The sequence below is a fragment of the Taeniopygia guttata genome, chromosome 2 (assembly GCF_048771995.1).
Source record: "Taeniopygia guttata chromosome 2, bTaeGut7.mat, whole genome shotgun sequence".
NCBI lineage: Eukaryota > Metazoa > Chordata > Aves > Passeriformes > Estrildidae > Taeniopygia > Taeniopygia guttata.
The window spans coordinates 36,094,846-36,115,381 of record NC_133026.1 but is presented as its reverse complement, the minus strand read 5'-3'; the positions used below and the strand labels follow the sequence as shown (position 1 = coordinate 36,115,381).

The window sequence follows — 20,536 nt, the reverse complement described above, 5'->3', positions numbered from 1 at the left end:
TCTCTGCCTATTACCACTTACATATAATGTGCATTCTAGGTTTTCTTTCCTTAATTTAGAAAATTTTATATGCTCTTTGACATCCCCTGTTTTATTAGTAAAAGAATAGAGGCAAACTATTTAAACCTTGAAAGCAAGTTTAGAAAGAGTAGGCTATTTTATTCCCATTTTAAATAGCATTATGTTAAAAGTCTTCCTTTATATGGATGGATAACCTGAATCTCATACAAATGGTCATACATTTTAAAACTCTAGTTACTTTTGCTGTGCAACTTTTTTGAAAACTGCCTGTTTCAGTGGGCAGAAACATAGGTAAGTCTAAGTAAGAAAGGCTGAAAACACAAATTACCATATGTTGTGAATACATCTACTGATAAGAGCAACAGAAATCTCTTTAGCTAAAACACAAATGTGGACAATAGTCTTTCTCGAAAGAATTGCAATCTACAGGACAGGATAATCTCTTACATGTATGTACAGATAGGAGAGGAGTCCAAAAAAGTTTTAGCACAGATACAGCAAGCTGCCTTTTGATTGAAGGTATAGCATTGTACATCTCTGTGAGTTAAAGCCATATGGAAATTCACATCATGCTTGTGATGATGGGAACCTCATGTTGCTGAAGAATTAGAGCTACCTGTGAAAGCACAGCCAGACTAGGGAACTAGTATTCTTCAATTGTATTGGAAAATTTTATTTTCCAATAAAATTGAAGCTTTTCAGCTTTGCGCTGAAAAGATTCATATCTTGAAAAATATGTATTTTCTACAAGTTTGAGCTGTGTTCATTTTGCATTATGTTATTAGCAAAAAAAGATCACACTGACTTTTCATTCTTATGCTTTGTTTTTATGTTTGGGTGCTTTTTTCCTGTTTAGAAAGAGGTAAAAGTACCCCCTAAATTTATGGATTTTTGTGTTTACATTCTAGAACCTACAGGATTCAATTTAAGATATTATTTTTCTTTCAAAATCAATATTCAGAAGTTTAAAGGCTTTTTCTTTTTTTTTTTGTCCAAAGCAACAAGAACATGCAACAATCAGCAATTTAATGTAGTTTGTTTTCTTACATTTTACTGTGGAATTGTTGATTCATAAGGGTAACTGTTGCACAAAAATGCTTTTGTTCTTCTACAGTAATGTTTTTGATGAAAGAATGAGTTCTTCTCTGTACATTCCTGAAGGGATCATTGCAGTCCTTAAAGCTGCATTATATAATGTAATATAGATGAATATGACAAAAATCAACATAGGAAACTTACACTTGAAGTAAAAGAAATCAATATGAAGCCTGACATTTTTCTTTTATATTTGCAATATCTGTGCAACCAGAATTGACCAAGGCTCAGAATATTTGTAATTAGACCATCTTGAAAAAAACAAATTGAAATGAAAAGTAGGTCACTGTCTGAAATTCATATTGTACTCCTGAAATTTCTTTCAAAATGTATTTTAATTTCTCATTAATAAAAACAGAGTACTTAGGTTTAATTTATATGCATTTTGAAGACTGGAATTTTTCAAGTGACTGTGTTTTAATTTTAAAATTAAAGCAAAGGAATATGTTAAATTGTAAAGATTAATTTTCTGTAAAAGTCAAACAAAACTGAAACTGTATCTGTTCAATAAGAATCCCTCTATTATTGAAATTATTATCTGTCAGATGTCCATCTTTGTAAAATGAAAAGTGGGACCAAAAAAAAAAAAGGGGGGGGGGGGAGAAATTCGTATACAAGAACTGATTTCTTGGATTGTTTTCCTCCTCTCTCCTTAAACAAAATGTAGATAGTCCTGCTTCAGTCCAGTTGCACTGAGCAAAAGGCAGACTTGATGCAGAGAAAAAAAAATTTTGTTCAGTCTTATGTTGAGAACATTTTTCTAAGTGAGCAAAGCCTATATTTAGAAAATATTTCTACCTTTCTATAGGAAAGACATCTGAAGTATTTATACCAATTTTAATAATGGGGCATCAAAAAAGGATATCTTTAGGCTAATGGAGGAAATACGGACTAGTTGATGAGCTGTCTGCACTTCAGAATTCAACACTTAGACTGATTAGAGAATGTATGCATTTTCTTCAATCTGGAAGCAGTAGCAAGTTTAATAAAGCTGAAATGACCGTCAGTTTTCTCTCTTTACAGTCCATAATGCCAATTAGACAAATAAACTTCTTACAAAGGCCTATATCTCAAATAAAATAAACAGTTTTTACAGCATTTAGAAATAATTCTTCTGTAAGTTTTGGTTTAAACCTGTGGTGTAGGCTTGTGGACTCTGATCTGTCTTCCAGAGCTTTTTACTTTCTTGTGGTGTTAATATGACAACATAATTTTATATGGTCAAATTTATTTTGTAGTATGATTCTTGCTCAAATTTTTTATTGTTTTACACAAACACCAGTAATACAGTTGGTGATGTTTTTCAGCATGGATAGCACTTCATTTGCTCAATCTGAATTAGCAGAATATGTATTTTAAAGTAGAATCAATAACTTCATTTAAAATGAGCCAGTTTTTAATTGTTCAATCCTTCTTCTTTCTTTTTATTAAGAATGGCTTAATTGTTTCGTACTTGATCACTTTGTCTACAGATTACCACTTTGTGTATTTGTAGTTTACTACTTGTTTCTCAGCAGTAACATCTCTCCAGCTCTAAACCCAAGGAAGAAACAAGTATACAGACTAATTTTTAGTCTTGCATTTTGTCTGCATTTCACTTATTTGTTTTTATTTTATTAGGCCAAATAGGCCAAATATGACTTTGTATGCAAAGAGTTGAAGTTAGTTTGATTATGAATTAATATAATTTAAAAAATCAGAATTTTAACTGTTATTAAAGATGTAATTTGTAAAAGTACTATCATTCAAGAAACATTTAATGTATTATCAAAACCATTTAATTTTCTTTAAAATAATCCTCAGTCTCTGAGCACTTTTTACTGAGAATAAGTATAATCTCATGTGTTGTTTAATCTCACTAATTTTAGCTGAAGTAATACCTTTGCCTTATCAAAGTTGGCTCAACTACAGGGAGGTGGAGGTGTGCTTCTGTGCAGTGGTGGTTTTCTCCTGAGCAGAACTCCAGCACTTCCAGTTCCTGACAGCTGCAAGCCAGCCTCTGGGCATCTTGCTAAATTTTCAAATGTAATTATACAGTAGACTTCCTTTAACAAATTCTGTGTTCCCTGCTATAATTATAACAGCTCTTGCCTCTAGCCTGTTCCTTATCTTACAACCCACCTCCATATCTCCCACTGCTGGCTAGTGCTATCCAGTAGAGCTGATGGATCTAGAAAAGCAGAGTTTATTCTCTTTGCTGTCTTTCATCCATACAGAAGATCTGTTTCTTCTGATCCATCATACTCCAATTATATGTCCCTTAAAGCTGAAGATTTTTCTCTCATTCACAGAAGAGCTTTTTATTTGCATGCCATTTTGATTTTTCAAACAATTTTTGATTGTTATTACAGGACAAGAGTTAACAAATTATTAAGAACTGTCCATGAAGTGGCTGAAGAAGCCAAGACAAAGAAAGGAGGTCTTTGAAAAAACCTTTGTTTTCATTCTGTGCTGTTCAGGATATAATTTCTTTCTACTAATTGTGTGTTAGGTTTTCATGTATGAAGCTCTTCATCATCCTTTTAATAACACACATGTAATGCAGTAATAAAAAAAATCAGTGATTCTTCGTTTACATGAAATGCTACATAATTTTAGCCAAAGAATGATGAAACAGGAAAAGTTACCCACAGATATTCTCAATCTAATAATGGCTCATGACAAGGAAATTTGTAAACAGCTATGCAGAGTAATAATCTCCTGTCCACCTGTCTGTTAGCAAGGGAAGTGATGGGTTTGAATATGGAAATCTGAAGGTAAGAGATAAATAAGAGAGAATTTATGCTGTTGACTATGTGCAGAGACACTTCTTTATCTTCAGTTTCTTACTGTAGTTGGCTGTGGTAGATGGACTGGCATTGAAGAACTGTATTGCCTGGGAGGTGACAGATTATCACTTTATAATCTGTCCTGCAGGAGGATCAAGTACATTGATCAAACCTTTCCTGAGAAGCTTCAGCTAGTGTCATACCCCAGCACTCCTTGAAGTCATGCTCCCATTGACTTTCCACAGTTTGCCTACATCTTTCTAAGAATTATGATATCCAAACCTATAGTGCTGCCACATGCGCTACGCTTGTGCACACACCCAACCACATTCATTTGTGTGCTTGCCAGTGTATTTTGGTGAAATGTGTTTTTCAGAAATCCTACAAAATGTACTCTTTTGATTTGTATTTTTCTCAATTCATTGATACCCTGTGTAATGGTTTACTGCTGGTCCACTTTGTGTTCATATCTATGATGTGCCTTTTCTAAATGTAGCACTTTTGTTTTTATTGATTCCTGATTATATCTTCCATTTTTCAAAAGCGTTTGGAAATCTTTCCTTTGAGGTGCTGCTAGTTTCTACCAACACTCTATTATCTGCTGATTTTAAAAATACTTACTTGGAGACACTAGGATTGTTATGACAATACCAGATAGAAACAGATGAAACAAATGTCTCTGAGTAACAGTTGTAATATCTGTATATGGTTTGAGAGCTGTTAAATTTTTTTTTTTTAGAACAGTTGCTCTCTGATTTCAATAGTTTTTGTGTCCAGCATATAATGATTATGTCTGGACAGTATTTCGTTATATATGGCAGCAGCAATGCAGAACATATTTAAAATCTCTCTAATCTCAAGTTTGTATCACACCTACTGTTACCTCTCATCCATGAACCTGGTTAGCAGTGAAGTCATTTGGATGAGTTTGAAGGAATCAGTAAATTTTTTTTCTCTATCTCCTTTTATCTTCTTGAAATTTGTTTGTGCAGTATTAGGTTCTAGAATCTTTTCAGGTTTCACTGGTAAACTGTAACTTGAAGGTAGGACTTAGGCCCCCTGAGGGGAGACTGGAGAGAGCTTGTTTCTAAATTTGGTTGATTGTTTTTTTTTTCTTTTCTACTTCTTTTGATTTCCTTTATTCTGATCTTTTAGAAATAATGAGACAGCAGATGTTAGGTCTTTCTCCATAATTTCAGCAAGATTTTACAGGTTGTTTTTTAGGTTTTTTTAATTCCTTTTGTTACTTTATTTCCTCTCTTTCTTTGTAGCAATGGCATGTGTGTCTTGTATCACTGTAGGTCTCATTGATCACTGGTACAGGACATGGATGAAAACTTCTTTTCCAGTGAGACAAGCTGACAGGATGTGTATAAGAAATTTTCTCTGCTTTTGCATGTTTTGTTACTTCAGAAAGGCACAGTTAGTCTCATAGCAGTAAGATTTCAAAGGTTACCATCAGAATATTGTGTTCCTTTGTCACAGCTTATATAGTAGGTGAAATGGCAATGAACAAGTTAGTTACAAAAGGAAATGACATGCAAAATTTTGCTTCTCTGAAATGTAAAATTAGAGGTGATTAAATAGTAAAATATCATTGTAGCCTTTTGAACTGCCGGCCATTAACATGGGTCCATTAGAAGATTGAGGTAGGACATGGGGAACTTTGTCCTGGGCTGTTATATCAAAACATATTAAGGAAATCCTTTTATCCTGAATGACTGTGGCTTTGGTATTGAGTAGGATGGCCTAGATTGGCCTTTTCTTGGTGTTGAATAAATTTGCGTGTGACCACTTACTCTTCTTGTATATTGCAACATGGAGAATTTCACCCTAATATAAAACTGCAAAATTAGGAGCAGTGAAAGCAGGGTGGATTTTTTTTTTCAGGTCTGTCATATAAGCTGAGCCCTCTTGCCCAAACAGAGAATGAGAACAGAAGCCAGTATGTTTATACCAATTGATTCTGTCTCTTTAAAATTCAATGTTTTATGTTTCGCCTTTCAGTTTGCTTTATAGGTCACTTAATTTTTGTTACTTTCCTTTATTATGAGCTAAGAACAGAATGTTGCTGAATATGCTAAAATAAATTTATATTTTTTAAACTTGGCATTTAGGCAGACAAAGGATCATGCTTAATGCTGCTGTGATAATAAATAGTACTATAATTGATTGTTGATAGAAACCCTTAAAATATGTTTTTATGGTTGAAATGTACTTTGGATAAACAGTGTTCAGTTTGCCTATTAAAATAATTCACTATATACCATGGTTTCTTTGAGTATTAAGGAGGTAGGACTTTTCCAACTGCAGTAATTGGTTGACACTGCTTGACCTTAATGCAAAGCTACAGTATTTAATGAACAAACGGAGGGAATAAAGTTTTGATAAATAAGGCAATTTTCATGAAACCTTTAGAAATATGCTTGAAGTCTTTTAGCGTTAGATTGACGGTTTCTCCTTTTGTGAAAAGAATAAGTGAATAATTTAAGGCTATATTTCATGTTTTCAGATCTTCATTCTGTCATATAAATAATAGACTGTGAAATGCAGCAGTTCCTGCATTCACAGATTTAATAGACCTGTACAAGTGAGTATCTTTCTTGGCTTCTGGCATCTTAAAATGCTCTTTGTGTGTATGTATACCTGAGAAGTAATGCAAAAGTGGGACTCTCTTCAATAACCAAATTCCATACTTTAAACATGACACATATTCTGTTTTTAAAGAAATTTTTCTTCTTAAAATACTTTCAGTGTGTCTTGATGTCAATGTCATTCTTTATGGGTTTTAATTCTGTATTATGATGGACAGATGTCAAAATCGCAGCACATGGCTATTTGAAATTAAAGTCTAATTTAAAATTTATTTATTTAGAGACTGTGTGAAAAGAATTCAGATTTGAATCCCTCAGCATAGATCTTTGAAATATAATTGAATCTTGATGAGAAATTAATCAAATGTATTTACTAAAATAGTGAAATATCAAGGTAATTTGTTTTGGTTGTATTTTTTTTGTTTGTAATTTTATTTGTTTGTATTCTTAGTTCTGTAATTTTTTAAAAATAGAGACAGTATTGAGGGAGGAAGAACAGACAATCGTAAAATTAGATTATTTTCTTTGTTCCCATCCCCTTTTTCTCCTCCTTCCCTTTAGTTTAATGTCTTTTGAAAGGAGAGTGAAGTAAGGCTTACTGAGAACAAGTGGCAAAGCATTGGGATGTTTTCATGGTCTCAGTCTTCCAAGTAGAACGTAGTTGTGTTAGTAGTGGACCATGGGAAGCAGAAATGCTTCTTTGAAATGTATGTGCTATTGTACCTGTTTTGTTACCTTGAAAACATAGCTTCCTTAAAAAGTATCTTCCATTTAGGTTTAAGGCAGATTACCTGTATTTGCTTCCTGATACCTACTCCTTTAAACATTGGAGTAATTCTAGTTGTTAGGAACCTTCTACTAGTTTATGATACTGAACTCCTGCTTTCCTCCATTGTATGTGGGAATGGAGGCATTTGTGCAAGTAAGGAAATACCTTTATTCATATATTGAAGACTGTTTTGTTAAATGATGTTCAAGACATCTGACAGATGGTCTGCATTTGCAATGGTATTGATTTATGCAGTCCTTGTGTAGGTTCCAGAAATGTCTAGTAGGTATCCTTCAAAATGAGCTGTCTACATGAGAATGCCATCACTTTTGCTAAATACAGGCAGATTCTATTTGTGCTTACTAATAGCTCATGTCGAAAAGCTACATTTTTGTACTTTTCAAGAAAAATAATCTTTATATCTTTTGTCATGATAACAAAAATTTTAAGATAATATTTTATTCTCTTTCATAAGTTATTTTGGTAAGTTATTCATGTCTTCATGTTTTTTTCATTTTCTGAGATAATTTTCTTCATATTCACAGTAAGTCCATCTTTGATTTCAGCTAGGCCAAATGCTCAAATGGAGATCGTACTTTTCCTATTCTCCCTAGTCTATCCAACTTATTTGTAACTCAGAAAACATCAGTGCAGGCATAGAGACCTTTTTGCAGTCTAACTTGTTGGAAAAACTGTCAAAACTGTATGAATCACACAAAAATCTTTGTGCTGAACTGGTGTGAAATACATTGTCATCACCTCTGTGTTCAGAACTTACACAGAGTAATATTTTCTATTTATTTTGCTACATGAACATTATTTAAGCCATTAACTGGGGATGTTTCTGTTGTTTCAGTAAGAATTTACAGGATTAGTGTCTTAAATATTATTGGTTTTATTAAACCAACCAGTCACTGCTTGGGTCCACCTGTGATTGAGTTGGCTTGTGATACTCGAGCAGTGTGTTTGTTATTTTTCATTGTTGCTTCAGTACAAGACTGTGGTCTCACTATAGTAAGTCCTCTGCAAATATACACATAAGAGTTTGGGTGGAAATGCAGAAAGGAGGGTACAAAAAGCAAAGGAAGGCAACAGAAATGCAGAACAGCAAAGGATGCTTTGCTAGTGGCTTAATGGATACATTTGCTAATGCTGATGATTTCTTTTAAATTCTGAAATGGTTAATGTTCTTTATTTAGTCAGTGTGACTTTTTTTGTTTAATTTGTTAACACCTATAGAAATTAGAAAGAACACTAGTTCTGACAAATGGACTATGTAATTTGAAAATTGTATTTTGTCACATGTTTTAGTCACAAAACCTAGTTGAAATCAATTGTCCAAACATTCACTTAACATATTAATAAGTAATACAGGAATACTCTAAGCCCTCTTGAATTAGATATATTACATCTTGTTACAAAATTTAATGCCAGACTTAATAACTCAAAGGATGCTCTAGAAGAAAAATACATTTATGTGTTCGTATGTTGTAATTAGAATGCTAATCCAAATTACAAAAAAAACCCTAAACCCACTATTCGGTTGGAACTGTTTTATATACTCAAGAGTAGACAATTACCTTTAATTTAATTTCTTAAAAACGAAATCTCTTTTTTTTTTTTTTTTTTTACAAGTGGGTATGCTTTTGTGGTATATTTCTAAATATTACAACACTGTAATATTATAGTGTCAGATTACACTGTAATCTAACAACATTGGCCAGATTCTAGGAGCCTTTTGAGTATTTACCTGCAAAATAAGTGTCATTTAGGACTTCTATGAAAATGTTTCTAGATGGTTGTGTTCTCAAATTTCCTGTTGAAAAAACTATAGAAACAGTAAAGTATCACATTTTCAAAAAGTGAAGATGGTGTTTCCAATTCAACCCTATTAGCTTTGCATATTTGTAACAGGAGGAATTATTTTAAAATATCATTTTATCCTGCCATGAATTGACTTCAATCCTCTCACAGCTGCTGAAAAATTCTGCATAAACATATTTTGAAGAGGATTTGTTTGAAATTTTTTGTGACTTTTTGTGATTTGAACAGTTGAAGGAGAGTTAATAAAAGATTATTGATGTTTCATTTATTAATTTTTTTTTAGAATCATAACCTTCAACATTTTTAGTGTGTATGTAACCAGCTGTAGTGTGCTGTTGAACCCTATACAACTCTTGTGGTCTTCTCAATAATAATTGAACAACTTTCTAAAAAATAGATCTAAAACGCCAAATTACAGAAATTTGTAGGATACACGTTTTTAAGAAGTTCATTTTCTGGAAGAGAAATTGAAGTAATGCTGAGAAATAGGCAAGAATCACATGTTGAATGATAAAAATTTCAAGTTGAATACTGAATAAGTTTCTTTAGTGCTCAAGTTGTTAGAGTTGTCTGTCTACCATTATTTTCATCTTAGAAATAAATAAATTAAATAATGTGAATTTACTTTACCTGTTGTTTCTATCTCTCCTGATACATGATTGTGTGAAATACAGTACTTGACTTGAAAATACTTAAGCTAATTTCAGTCAATTTTGGTTTTGTTATAGTGAAATGTCCAGTAGAAATGCAGTGAATGTCTTGAATCCTTAACTTGAATCCTGTTAGATCAAATAAAAACTTGAATCCTGTTAGATCAAATAAAAACCTCAAATTATTCTTATGATTTTTTTTTTAATTAAGTATATTTATTCTCCATCTGAAGGTCGATTCCAGAAGTCTGGTACCAGGACTGCCATTTCAGCTTTCTCATTGCTCCTGGTGGCTGGGGCATATCCCAATGCTATTTGCCTGTTGAATGTGTGGAGAATATCCTTCTGAAGACAACTGTCTCCTTTGTGTTTGAGCACCTGCCACTATGTGAGTTTTTTTGTGTTTGGTTTTTTTTTTTGGTGTGTTTTTTTTTTTTTTTTTTTTAAGGCAAACTGACTTTGCCTCATTTTCATTAATGCCACAGTTACACATTTGACATTTATAAAAAAATGTTTGTGATGTGCATCCTGCAGTTGTCCAAAAACAATTTTCATACCATTTCTGTATCAAAAGAAATCTTACTTTACAAACATAGGTTCTTTTCTCCCCAGTTTGTTGCATTAAATTTTTAAAAGACAAGTGAAAATAGTGACTGTAGTATTTGGTTTTAAAACTGACAGATAGCTGTATTGCAGTCTGCTTCCCACAGAACTGGTGGAACACAAACCGTGTCAGTGGGAGCTTTTTTTTGCTTTCTCTCATAATATGCCCTAAGTCCCGACCTGAAGGGGCAATTGACTTTCTAATTTAAACCTCTCCTTAACATTAACAACATGGCAGTGTTTAGTAATGATACAGTGTTTACTGTTAAAGACTTGCCAATTTGGCCTTAAATAGCTAGACTATATTACCTCAATTTGCCATATTCCCTCTGTTTAGTTTGGAATTACCTTGCAAATGTTAAGGTGATAGTATTGAATTGTATAAAGGAATTATAAATTGGAAATACTAGCAATGTGGATTTAAAGTTCTAGTATTGGTCTACAGAAACACACTAGTTCAAGTAGTTAAAGGTCAGTAAACTCATTTTAATATGTACTTTTTTTTTTCTTTTACTGACTTCCATCAATGCCTTTAATTAGTTACTTTTCCCTCCTATTCTCTGGATAATTTAAAACTCCTTTCTGAAGTGATTTTTTAAGACATATATGAGCTTGGATATGTAGTTTCTGTACCTTTTAAGTGTAGTTAGTTTTTTCCAGTGTTGCAATAAAGTACAGAACACTATGCAGTACATTAAAGAAACAGAGCCTATGCATCAGAACAATTTTCATGCCTCACTCAATTCTTAATGTAAATTAGTAGGAACATTGGTTATCCATTTGAGAAATTGAGTTGGTATAAAAATAAAAATGCACTTATGGTATGTGGTGCTTTGTGTATCATCTTGGGAGTGTTTTGCTGTTTATCTGTCACTTGCATTAGAAAAAGCAGTCACTGGCTGCAGGTGACATTAAAAATTAAAGGTTAACCTCAATTTCTTTACTGACCAGACGTGGGGCAGAAAGTTCTTTTGGATGTGTGCCTGGATTTTGGAACTGTCAAATAGAGTTGAGAAGTAGACACTGGTGCTTTTGGTGGCTTAGTCTTTTTGTATGTGTATGTGTGATTATATGATTTCACCATTTCCAAGTGTTTAGACTGCTTCTTATAGGTTATATCAAGATCATTTTCCATTGCATACAACTTTGTGAAATTAAAAAATTACATGATAACACTATAGTAAGTAATTATAATGAGCTCATTTTACTGATCTACATAATTCTAGGAATGTCTTTTTATTTTGTTGCTTAGAAAAACTAATTAAAATAGCTGTCTTTCCTATTACTAGAGAATATGTGTCTTTCAAAAACTGGTTAAAACTGTTCTTGAAAATTGCCTTAGAAGCTTTTGAATATTCTGGTTAATTCATTTACATGTAATGTAAGACAAGCATTGTATAATCATGAACAAACCTAGGAGATCTTTCTTTAAGTTTTTTACAAACTTGGCTTCTCCCTCATAGTGCCTTCAAGGTGAGCCAAGCTCAGCAGGGTGAACTTCCCTTGTCTATCACTCCAAATGTTGGAGGCAGCATTCAGGCTAGTGAAGAAGGGTTCAAGCTGCAGAGGTTTCCACGTAACCTGCCAATACCTTTCCTGTGTTAAAGACCTATTGTTCTTGTTCAGTGGTGGGCAAGATGACAGGCAAGTCTGGATCTTTGAGGTGCAACTTGAAGTTGTGGCTGCTGCTCTTACCTTCCATTTAATCTCTTAATTTTCTTAGCCATGCAGTAAGGTAGTATGCATGTAGTGAGTAGATCTGGTGCTTCTTGTTGGCTAATGAGGGAAAATGAGAAGGGAAGAAAGAAAAATTGGTTTTATTTTTGTGAGTAAAATAGACTGCCAAGATGTATCATTTTTTTCTTCCCCATCCTCCATGTACCGAATAGTGATGTTGGGTCCATGGCCATTTTCCCTCTTATAGCTCTTCATAGGAAAACAAGAAAATAGAAGTTACATTAAAGAATGGAATGTATATTGCTAATTTAGGAAAGAACACTGCAATTGGGGTATTTGAGGAACCCTAGTATTTCATATGTGTATAATCTTATTAAAATTATTTATCTATGTGCTTGCTTCATAGTAAGCTTGGCACAGGTTTTTCAGGACTGGTATACTGTAGATTGTTCTGACTACAAATTAAATCATGTTAAGAATTCTTTGGTGGAAAAGTGATAATGCTCATTTAGTGTGCTTTACTTACTATTTCTAATTTGTTAAACCTGAATTTAAGACATAATTTCTCTGAAGACAAATTTTTTTTAAATGCTAGTTACTAATTTTCCTGTAGTTCCCACTGCTTGAAATTTTTCCAATGTTCTCTCAGATTTCTTTCACCTAATATTTCTTGGTTTCAGATATTTTTATGTTGACATAATACTGAAACTGGTCAAACAAGTTTCACCATTGAAGTGATTTATAAAGAAACTGAAATACTATATAGCTTTAAACATAGTTCCTTTGACTTAGGGAGTAGTTAAATCCCATGTAATAGTTGATAATTGTTGGCTTGCAGCCTGGTTCTAAAGTCTTTGTTTTACAAACTGGGTTGTGAAGCATCAAGAAAACTGAATGTTGGGTCTTTTTCAGATGAAATATCTCAGGTAATTAAATACTTCAGGAATTTATAATTTGTTTATAATTTGAAATACAGTGCTTTCTAAGAAGAAATCTTTAAGTGATATTATGTATTGTCTTACAGGCTCTAGAATAGGCGTGTTATAATTTGTCAGTTAATTTAAATTTAAGTAAACTTCTCCATCTATTAGTCTAAAAAGCCCTGGTGATTTGCAACTATATTACAGATGGCATATTTTCTTAAATAGGACAATAATCTGTGTTTTGTGGAGTAAGTGAATTACCCATTTGTTACACTGTTATGCATCTCATAGAGGTCATCACACATCTGTATGAACAGAACATATAAGTATTTTTAAAATCCAACACCAATTCAAACAACCCAATTCATTGCAGTGTTTCTGTTGTTGCTGTTCCTACAGGGTTGGTGGTCCATTTGCTTGTGTTTAATTTATGGCTGTATTGCTGAGATGGGCTTGAGAAAGATATGCATAAGATAAGGACTTTTTCTCAGATGTAGAAAACTTGCAGGACATGCAGTTTCAAACAGTGGAAAAACAGGTCCAGGATCAAGTGTTATTTTGCAAAGCACTAAAATCAGGTTATGTCAGTTCCCCTTGAGGGTACATAATATCAAGTCGAGACTAGTAATTACCATAAGCTTTATTGTCAGTAGCTGATTCTCCTGGTGAGGACTAGTGGTAGTGTGTGTTATTAGCCCTTTGTCTTCAGACATCCTTCTTGTTTCTCCTCTTTGTACAATCTTAGATTAATTACTTCATGTAGCTGACAATTTCAGTGCTGCTTCACACCCTTGTTAGTTCAAGTTTCCTCTAGCAGTGGTCTTTGTACACTGCATCTCCCTTGCCCCTGCCCCTGGCATGTTTCCCCATTTCCCTCCTGAGCCTCCTTTTGGGCAGCATGACTCTGAAGCCTGAATTGGCCATGGACAGAGCCCAGCTGAGTCTGGCAGAGCTTTTTCATTGTACTTGGTGCTTGCTTTGTAGTTCATTTTAACCACAAAACCACCCTTGCCAGTACAAAGGAAAAACTAACTTCTGCCTTGCAGTACTTTAAAGTGGGCTTTGTAACAAAAATGGAGAGAGGCTTTATACCAGGGCCACTAGGGATTTAGGCATCTAAAAGTAAAGAATGCTACATTTAGATGAAATCTATGCAAGAAATTCTTAACAATTAGGGTGTTGAGACATGGAAATGGGTTGCCCAGGGAAATGCAGATGCCCCATCCTTGGAAATGTTCAGGGCCAGGTTGGATAGGACTTCAAGCAATCTATTCTAGTAGATGTCCACCCCTTTGCCCATGACAAGAGGCTGAACTAGGTGTTCTTTAGACGTCCTTTCCAACCCAAACCAGTCTGTGATTCTACTTGAGGAAAGCAGCTTCTTGCCTTTATTTTACCTGATTAGTATTATGTGTGTCTCTTACATAGTTTCATTTTATAATGTTTATCCTGCATTTTGTTGGCTTGCAAACTTTGTTTCAGAGACATTGCAGTGGTTACAAGTTCTATTGATTTAACCTAGTCAAAAGACTTTAATTTGTGGTTTGGTTTGGTTTTGTTTTCAGTAAGAGATAAGTGATGATCATAAATACTGATCAGAATTTGTTAAAATGGATTTGTTTAAATTGTTCTTAAAGGATTAAAAGTGGCAGCCTTAAGAAAATTTGCATGAAGTGAACAATGGAGGGGAGAAACAGTTGGGTTGCTAGTGGTGTGTATAGTTTAAAAACCCAAGATTGTAATGATGTTTTGGTGTATTTGAAGTGATCCTCCTACCATAGATGTGACAATCACAGACAGTTATCTCTGATGTGTTTAGAGCTGTGCTAATGTTCCAGTAAAGTTTTAAGGACAAAATAATTTTTTTAAAGTATTGGCTGCAATTTCCTTTGAGGGGAAGGGATGGTATTTCATGGCTATCCTTGGGTCCTTTCTCTCCCTCTGCTCCTCCTGAAGAAATTCTGTGAGACTTACAGAATGCTTTGCTTCCAGGACAAATCCTAAAGGAAGTTCACAAAATTGTAGTGGGTTTTGCTCTTTAAGTTATATGGATTTAAATGTCTAAACGTGTACTGAAGGATATTGACAGGTACCAGTGTAGATGCCAGCCATGTACAGTTGGAGTCCTGTACTAGGGACTGATCTGCAATGCAAGCAGCAGCATTTCTCAGTTGTTGTGACTGGCCAGCATTTGTAATTTGATGGAAAGCAGATGAATAAAGCCAAATTAAAGTGACAGTGATGACCAACTGCCTAGTCATTTAAGACCCTCCACACATTGCTTATTGCTCTTTATTCAATAAACACATATAGTAAATATAGACCTTTCTAGATTTCTCTAAGGTGATAGAAGCCATGGTGGGCAGACGTTACTGCATATTATCAGCACTCTGTCATATGTGAATAAATTAATGTGGAACTTATATAAAACTCAGAACTTCCTGAGCAGCTTCATCTGCTTTTGTTCAAGGTTTCATTGAGTGATGTACATTATATACCTTCATAATAAACATTTTCTTTGCAATTTTCTTTGTTTAATTTCTACAGATTTGTAATTTTTAAAGAGTTAAAATCTTGACAGCAACTTTTGCAATACGTTCTTCCATATTATGTGTCTGATCCTCTAAGATCTTTCCTCATAAGCATTAATGTAGTAAGAGTTGATTCTGGTATGAATGGTTTAACTAGATTTCCAAGAAGTGGTTGAATGTTGTTTTATCATTTTTGTTAAGCAGCATGCCTGCCTGAGAGTTACAGAAAAGGTTACCTGTATCTTGAAACTTGCAATATTTTTTCATCTTTTGCAAGGGAATTGTAGATCAAGTGCAAGAATTTGTATATTATAAAGGTTTTAAACTTGTTTTGGCATATTAATCTAGATTATTTAGAAATCCAGAAGTGTACTTTATAGTGGGATCCAAGCTGGATCTGAGCGAAAAAAATCATTATTCTCTGTCATTTGGCAGAGAGGAGTAAGAGATAGAAAAGGAAGGAAATGCTCTTCTTTTTAAGTGAAAGTATTCTTCCCATAGAATGTACCAACAAAAAGTAGATCAAGACAGTCTTGCTTGGAAACACTCATACCATCTGACAGGAAAGTGATTTTAATTAATTTAAAATCCAGAAGCAACAGTATTTCTTCCTGAGTAAATGGTTGGAAGACCTTAATTACACATTGCTCTTGAAAGCACAGATTGCACTTAGTTTCTTTTTGGTCTTTTAGCTTCGGACTTTGGAAAGTATTTAACTTACAGGAAGTAACACAATACTTTCCCGAATTGACAGGCTGTTACTGAGTTTTCTCAGTATGAATATAGCTACTTGAAAAGAATATTAATTTAGTGGAATATTTGGAAGTTGGGGATTTTTGGTTTGGTTTGGTTTTTATAATAGAAAAGTCACCCAGTACCTTCAGCTGGATTTTTGGCATCAAAATTTTTAAAAATGTTTGCTGCATAAAAAGTAAGTTTTGACAAAAGCAAAGGAAATGGCAAAGTGTTTTAAGTTGTGAATCAGTAGCTAGTTATGTCTAATCATGATTTAGTGCTGCAATTGAGAATATTTTATAGTGTGAAACTGCTCTAGATGAATAGTGACCATCTAGAGAAATAGTGAATGACTAATTGTATTTCTAGATTCATTTCACTTATTAAAGGCACTTTTATGAATGAAATGTAAGCAAAGAATGGAATTGTGGTTACTTCTGTACATGAAAACTATAGTTATGAAACCTGCATGGTTTTGTAACATTTTAGGGGGAAATAATAATGGGTTTATTTTACTTTAATGTTTCATTTTTAGCTAAGACACCTTTACATATTAAAATATTCCCATACAAAACATTATTCTTAGTCCAAAAGATACTATAATAAACACCATTAAAGGGATGAACTATTTCATGTTAAAAAGGAAGTTCCTCATTCATTACATTTTTACTCTACATAAGGATTTTATACCTTATACTCCTAGATTGTTTGGAAAGAAAATTTGGCTAATGCAATTTTTTAAATTTTTCTGCCACTACTTTTTGAGATGTCATTCCTCTCTTGAATGTATCATTAGTGGACAATGCAGATTTCATATTCAAACTTCTTGCACGAGTTGTAGTAAAAGCTGCACTTAAGACTTTGCCAGCATTAAAATTGCTTCCAGCATCTTGTTTTTTGTGACTGTTTTAAGTTTTGTAATTAATATTGAGGTTTCAGTATTTTCTCTGTGGCAAGTACTAGGGAGTGGCATCAGATTGTTTTCCCTGTTTCCTATACAAACTACCTCTGAGTTTGGGACAGTCTTCTTAACATCCCTCAAGGTTTTGCAGTAAAAAGTCCCACAAAATAACTTTCCCTTTTCACAGTATTTGTAGGGTGCAAAGAAGAAGGTTTTCTTGTTTGGTAGCCACAATTTGGTCTGGTGTAGCAATGGTACTGACTTCCCTATTGCCAGGCATTCAGCAGAAGCCTGGGAAATTTAGTACTTTACTCGGAAAAATTAATTGGTTCAAGTAATTGAGAAAAGGGAAGTGATATTTAAAGGAAGAGACAGATGGTTTGGGCTATTGTCTGAGTCCATACTTCCTCCACTTATGAAACTGGAACAGTCTTGAAGTCCTTATAGATTAATTTGTATTACAAGGCACAAAGTTAAGGGAGACCAGAAAATGCACTGTTTTTTAAAATACATGTCTTTGAATATATACGCAGTCCATGCATCTCAAGTTTTGTCTTCTAATGATTGCATGTTGAATAACTTGAAAAACAATATATATAACCAGCAATTTTATTATACACAAAACTGATCTGACTCATCTTACGTGCTCAATGCTACTTCCTTACAATGTGTGGCATTTCTTCATTCTCATAGTGCTTCTCAGGTATCAAAGAATCACCTCCTTAAAAATAACATACGTATATGAGATTGTGGTAGTTTATTTAATTTCATATGTTTGCATTTTCAGTCTGAAAATGTCACACTCTTACCGAAATGCACCAAAAAAAATTTCCTCATTTAAAAATATGTCAGAATATTTGGACCAATTTGATTTGCCAGTTTTTCATTCTGGAAGCCTAGATTTTTTGAGTCAGAGTTGTATGTTACAAAATTAAAGGAAATACTTAGTTGACCATCACAGAAAAATCATGACAGTGTGTGTGTAAAAGTGCATAGTCTTTGTGTGTGTGTATGTCTCACAAGAGGTATGTAAGATTTATGTTCTTCTTAACTGACAAGTTCTTTTTCCACTCTAAGGATATTTAAAAATAATTCTATCCATTTGGTGGAGCAATAGCTTAGTTAATGAAATTTGATATTTTAGAGTTTTTCATTCTTGTGTAACATCTGTAGACATGTTTCCAAACCTTAAATGCAGTTCTGTAATTAACTTAGTGTTTCCATTGTGATTTTTCAATGAATAGAAAAATGATATTTATACAGATAAGGAAAGAAACTAATTTTCCTCAGCAATACAGTTGTTAGATTTTGGTGGGGTTAAAATATAAACCATCAATGCAAAATCTGGTTTTGTTATTACCTGCTTAAAATCCTCTGTAGGTTTTACACACTTCAAATGAGCAGTGAGGTGTAGTCCAGCACCCTGTCTGTACAGGAGTAAGATCAGTTAAGGAACAAAGCATTTTTTAACTTTTACAGAAACCTGTGCCTCTCTGATCACAGCACAGTTTCTTTATTTTCATTAGTTTTTCTCTCCATGTAATGTACATAGAAAGTTAATGATGAAAGAGTAGTAAAGTATTCATTGAAACTGAAAATTATAGTATTTGCAAATATAAAAATCATAATTTACATAAATTTTATAGTCAAGAACATAATGAATGTAAATATGGCTTCATCTAGTCTCAGTCTTATAATGCCATTCGTTGTCCAGTGGGAGATGAAGAGTGATGTTGAGACTGCCGTTTAACCTATTTATTATAGCAGCCTAAAGAAATTAAATAGCCTTGATGTAAATATGAGGTGGGAAAAGAGTATTCATCTCCATTAAGTGACATAAAAAAACATGATAAGAATAACAGGCGGGTGGGTATGCATTAAGCACTGAAGTCCCTAAATTTGGACACTAATTATAACCACAAGGACAATTACCTCCCACATACTTAAACTTTAATTTCAGTATGTTTTGAGACCAAAAATATGCTTCACAGTTTTTTAGGCACCAAATTTGGATTTTGTCTTGCATTCTTTTTTCATCTGATACATGATTCCTTTTCCCTTGCTCTTAAATGAGGGCCTAATACTAAAAAGCTGAATTCATTATGTTCTCCGTGGTACAATGAGATATTTAGACCTTGTATTTTACTAGATCTCATAACTATGCTGAGGAAGTCCTACCCATTTTTAGTGCCATAAGCAAATGACACACCATTATATTCAAATTATTTGGAGCAGTTGTTTCAGCTTCATATTAATGTTACTTACACTGGTGGATGACCAGTAGCTACATAACCTGTTGCACCACATAAGTCACTCTTTGTTTCTTGATGGTGTATTCTTGTAAATACAGATAATATACTTGCACCCTTTCCTAAAATTATTTTTATGTTATATTAGATAAAGTAATTTTTATATCGAGTAATTGCATTAAAGTACGACCCATGGAATCATAAATGGGAACAGAGGTGTTGTATAAAACTATCTTTTAAAGTTAATTGAGTATTGCAGTTTCTTCAGTGTTAAACTGATTTCTGTACAGGAGAGATCATTTTCATGTTTAGCCATTCTTTCTTTGGTATAAATCAAGGTAAAGTATTAATCATTAAAAAAAAAAATACAAATCATTACTTCACCTGTACCTTGATATTTAATATTTAAAAAAAAAAAAAAAAAAAAAAAAGCATTATGTCTCTTTGTAACCTGATGTAATAATTAAGATGTGGCATTTCTGGACCGTATTTGTCTGATGTTTTTCAGTAATTCTAACTTACTATCCTTTTCTATGCTTGATTACATAGTTATTGGCTATTATACCTTCTCCACATGTACTAAACTATAGATGTCCATCAAATCAACTCTAATCTTAATATAAATAAACTAAATAGAATGATTTTTTGTCCATCTCACACACATGATAAAAAGAAGGATTTCCCAACTGTAATTATTTTAACTCCTTTTTTGGCCCTTTTAATTTCAACTTCCTTTTGAATTAAAGATACCAGGCCTAGTTATAGCATTCCAGTGATGCCATATGTGCAGATAATTTCAGGTCCTTAGTACTACCATATATTTCCCTATAATGCACCCAGGGATTGTTTTTAGCTTCTTAGCTACAGCAACATAGTAAGAGCAAAAAAAGCATTTGGTTATTTACAATGACTTGTAAGTTCTTTAGGGATTCACTGCTTTCTAGGATGTAATCCTCCATTTTATGTGACCTGTCTTGTAGTTTCTTAATGTTCTTAAGGTAAATAAATTAAAATCATGTAATTTCTACTCTGAGATTTACTTAATTTATGCAGCTTATTGGAAGGATTTTTACTTATTTTTGTCATCACAGAGCTTCAGCTTTTTTACATAACAGTGAAGAATCACTCATCAGTTTTTATGTGTATTTTGTGTGATTGATATTTTTAAAAAGACAATAAAGGGGACTTCACAAAGC

The 20,536-nt window shown here is 33.3% G+C and overlaps 1 protein-coding gene across 10 annotated transcripts in view; it reads left to right on the top strand.

Moving 5' to 3' along the window:
- The window catches only part of TBC1D5 (TBC1 domain family member 5), a 317,122-nt gene that overhangs the window by 59,741 nt on the left and 236,845 nt on the right, over positions 1-20,536 (top strand). For 7 of the 10 annotated variants that reach the window (XM_032746740.3, XM_030264946.4, XM_072925687.1 and 4 more), the window contains exon 3: positions 9,955-10,109. The exons of the other annotated variants lie outside the window; for them this stretch is intronic. The gene's annotated coding sequence lies outside the window, so the exon portion shown is untranslated. The remainder of the gene's footprint in view (positions 1-9,954; positions 10,110-20,536) is intronic. 10 annotated transcript variants of the gene reach the window in all.